We start from the raw sequence: 4,860 nt of genomic DNA, 5'->3' as shown, positions 1-4,860 counted from the left end.
GGTGCGATTCAAAAGCAAAGATAATTCCCTATACATTTTTTGTCTCCTCCTGACTTTGACATATATTCTAATTTGAAACGAAAAAAAGAGAATATGTCAGTATGTCTAAAACTTGGAAAGAAGAAAGTATATATTCTTCACTTGTTCACCTGGTTTGCCAGTTCTGTGCCAGATGCTTTCATCGAACAGGTGGTATTGTATAGCATTGAAGACATAGTGGTAAACAGACAGAAACCTCGCAGTTACCGTCTAACAGGAGGTCTGAAGGGGGAGACGAGATGTGCACATTTTTTGTGCGTTTCTACAAATGGTTTGCGTGACAAACCTGATACTGAGATGCACCAGTGGTCAAAAGATAAACAATGTAAGAAAAATCTGTAATTTTTTCTGACTCTTGTCTATCTAAAAGAAAAAATTATTGTGGAAAAAACTTTGAAAGGGAAAAAAAAAGAAAAATGAGTATAAAAGCTTAGAAAATAAAAGTCCTGCCTTATCAGTTTCATTCCCTGGTGATATATCCTGTTTGGAGCATAGCTTTCCGGTCTGTGTATGGTACATACAATTATTTTTTAAATTGTCTGCTTTAATACTTTAAATGTGTTTTTTTCTAAAAAGAGGGCCAGGGAAGCTGCACCAGCATGTGGTGGGGAAGCAGGGGAGAGTCACAGGTGGGAAGGATGGTCAGCCCTGTGGACAGAGAATGTGGGCTCCCAGGCTCACTGCTACCAAGGCTCCAGCTCCTGCTGAGAGAGCTTGACAGATGAACTTCTTCGAGCATCAGCTTCCTTATCTGGGGATAAATAATACGGCCTGATGAAATTGTTGTGAAAATCAAATGCAATAATGTACATAAAATACCAGGAAGATTCTTGCTCAATAAGTAGTGGCTGGATATTCAAATACTGTTTTCATTGAGTTAGATAACGAGTTGATTACTTTAAAGGTAGAATATCAGAATGATTATTTAATAATAACAATGACAAAAGGCTTTTTCAGAAAGGATATAGGTAATGCATTTATTATAGAAAATGAAGATGAGCTTATAGTCTTCCAAATACACACAAATAAAGTTACCCATTATTCTACAACCCCCCACCTGAGATAGCCACTATTAATATTTTGGAACATAGTCATCCATTCTTACCTTAGGTTTATACAGGGTAGGGCAAAAGTAGGTTTACAGTTTGTATGGGACATAATACAATAATAATATAAGAATAAACTTCTGAGTACTCACAACTGTAAACCTACTTTTGCCCCACCTTATGTTTATATAAGCATGTTAGAGATAGAAAGTCTTGGAATTAACAAAATATTTTTTTAATTATATAGTATGGTGTGTTTTGTGTTTTAAATGAGAAATAATAAAATGATTGTGGTTTTTCTGAATTTAGAGCTTTCTATTTGTTTCATTTTAATGCAGTTTAGTTACTGTATTTTTCGGACTATAAGACGCACCGGACCATAAGATGCACCTAGGTTTTAGAGGAGGAAAAGGGGGGGGGGAACCCGCTCCACCACTGCGCCCCACCCCCCTGCTGCAGCAAGCCAGGTAAACTACATTCGGACTATAAGATGCACCCCCATTTCCCTTCCCAAATTTGGGGGTGCGTCTTATAGTCCGAAAAACACGGTACATTACTGTTTTAAAGTTGTGATGTTCCTGTCATGGTGGAAACAGCAAGGAGTAGATGTAGGTTTAAGCCTCCCTCAGCTCCCCTGAGCAGTGGGAGCAGATGAGATAAAAGTATCTGAAGTCATACTGTAAACCACAAAGCTCTATTAAAATCCTTACATTTAGTTCCACATGCTTTGTTTGTTCTGATGTTATGACTAAGAACTTTTCACTAGTTGAAGTAGAGTTCATTATTAGTAACTTGAGCTGTTAATGAGTGTCTGTTACATAATCAGGGCTTCCTTGGGGTCTCTATTCTGGTACAGCCTACTTGCTACACAATGGCATCGACACATTCTGATTGCATTTCCATCTGCATTTCAACTGATTGACTTGCGCCAGCCATGAGGTCCTGTGCCAGTGTGAAAGCAGGAAACAGAGGAGAAGCCTTGGGATCAGCATTTTCCAATTAACAGGACACAGATTTGGCGCCTTACTTTCTTTATTAAGGAGCAGGGAAAGGTCCCCAGTTATAAGGAGCTTATTGTGCATTCTACCTCCAGGTATTTAAAGACTTAATTCTGTTTGCCCTGTAAAGTGTTTTGTTTAGTGGATGTACTTGCTTTGGAAGAACTAATGTTATTAAACTTACCAACACAGTAAAAATTGTAAGTAGCATACAAGGTTGCTCTTTTTACACACAAAAAAACCTTTTTGTGTTACCAGTGAAAACAATAAGTATTTGTAATCATTGTTTTGTAGGAAATTTGGGGAGGAGAGTTTAGCAGTCAGGATTCTTAGTTATAAGCCACAGAAAACTGAGCTGTTTGATTTAAAAAGAATTTGTTACCATGTACTGTCTAGATTGCAGAATTGCTGGGTGGGCTAGAGAACTGAACTAGAGGCTTTGCAGCAGGAGCAGTGTCCTAAATAGCACCTGAAATCCCGTCTGATGAGAACAGCTCTCCTGCCGCCCTCCGTGCACCGAATACATCACCAGCCCTGCCATCCTGTGTTGCTGGTGCCCTCATGACTCAGATTCAGGTGACTCAGTGAGAAGTGTATTGATGGACCCCTAGGTCGCTTGCCAGAATCATCGCTTGGGGAATTCCCAAAAGAGATTTAGATGCTGACAACCAGAAAGAAAACAAATAGCACCTACAGAACAGTGGTTGTCCTGATGGTAAGTGCCCTCAGGAATTTATCCTGTTCAGTTGTAAATAGGCCAGATATACAAATGACAGCCAAAGACAGAATATCCTTAACCTTAGTGGTTCTGGTGCTAAGAAAGAAGGCAGGAAAGATCCCCACTAATGTCCTGGACACAGGAAATGGGTTCCTGTCTCCAGGTTTGAGATTCAGAAACCATCATCACCCTAAAGCAATGCAATAAAATAATTTCCTATATCTCTAAATGTTTATCAAAAGGCATGTACAAGGCAGTTTCCAGCAGCTTTACTCATAATAGCCCAAAATGGGCAATAACCCAAATGATCATCAACAGTGGAGTTGTAGAAATGAGAAATGGTGGTAAAGTCATAAATACTATAGAGCAATAAAAAAAAGAGAGATGAACTGCTGTTAACAAAACCTAACAGTGCTAACAAAAGCCAGATGAGAGAGCATACAGGCAAAGTGATGGTGACTAAGAACAGCAGCTACTTTGGGAGAGCCGGTGATTGACAAGGAAGGGGCACAAGGCAGCCTTCTGGGGTGTGGAAATGTCCTGTGCACTGCGCCGGATGGTAGTTACATGAGTATATACATATTTCAGTACTTACTTCACTCTGCCCTTGAGATTAGCTCACTTTATGCACTTAAATGTGTCTGTTCTGTATCCATAGAAAAGTTCATTTCTGATGGTAGAATTCAGAATAGAGGTTATTTCTGAGAGATGGTTATTGGGTAGGAAGGGGCATGAATGAGGTTTTTTAGGTGGTTTTCCTTGATCTGGTTGATTACCTGGGTATACTCACCAAGACAAACACAAAATTAGTGCCTTTTACTGTACATATGTGATACCTCAATTTTTAATAATCATAGGTATATTTTAAGGAAAGTATGTCCCCAGTTTAAAACGATGTAAACTTAGGAACACAGTCCTTTCAGAAATTGAGAACTGCCTTGTGTGCTAGTGGTCTTTAGGAAAAAATTACAAAGTCGTGGCTAGGGTGGCACAAGAGTCTTACAACTGTTGGTTTAATGGCTCATATTTGAAACCCAAGATTGTGTGTGTGTGTGACTTTGAACCAAACCCTCATCTAAGATGGCAGATTGTAACCATTTTCCTCCCAAACATAAAGTCTACAAGAGAATGAACCTGCCCTGGCTGGTGTGGCTCAGTGGGCTGAGTGCTGGCCTGCAAACTTCAAGTTCACCTGTTTGATTCCCAGGGCACATGCCTGGGTGGCAGGCCAGGTCCCCAGCTGGAGGTGTACAGGAGGCAACCGATCACACTGGTGTTTCTCTCCCTTTCTTCCTCCCTTTCCTGCTCTCTAAAAATAAATAAAGATCTTAAAAAAAAAAAAAAACAACCCCACGAACCTGAAGATTATTTATACCTGTTCAAACGCATTTACTCTAATGTATTCATGCCTATGACTTTTCTTTGTGCATAGGGCAGGAGGCTGCAGGATGTGTGACAGATGAGGAAAATTTTGTCAGTGTGAAAAACACCAGCCCTGCTCTATTTAAATCTTGTTTGTGATCTGGAAGCCTGCCAATGTTGTTAAGAGTCAAGAGTATTCTGGGGATTGTTACTGCCGAAGGGCAAACCTGAGTGAAACCTGGGACAAAGCTATGCTGAACCACCTTTGCAAGTATTTGGAAGGTGCCTGTCATGTGATTCAGCTGAAACAAGCTGGTGGAAATGGTCTGTTGCTCTTTATATAAACAATGGTGATATCCAGGAGTTTCTTAGAAACCCTTGGGATTAAGGGTTTAAAATCAGACTATGGAGAAAGGACATATTGCAAGAATGTTGTTATAGGCATCTGATGTCAACACGCCCTATGTGAATGAGTAATTCTTCATGAGTCACTTTCATAGTGTCACTGTTTCCCTATGGGTTGCACCTTGATGCTCTTCTATTCTCATGATGAGGAATGATTAGCCTACAGTGCTTCCTCTTTGTCTTTGTGACATTCAGGTCCTCAGCAGCTCACATCTAAGCTGGAATGGCTGCCCAGCTGGTCTTCCCATCTCCATTTTTTTCGCATTTTGTGATGTAAGCTGAACACAGACGG

This window comes from Desmodus rotundus, chromosome 1, assembly GCF_022682495.2.
Source record: "Desmodus rotundus isolate HL8 chromosome 1, HLdesRot8A.1, whole genome shotgun sequence".
Taxonomy (NCBI): Eukaryota; Metazoa; Chordata; class Mammalia; order Chiroptera; family Phyllostomidae; genus Desmodus; species Desmodus rotundus.
This window is presented reverse-complemented; position numbering follows the sequence as displayed.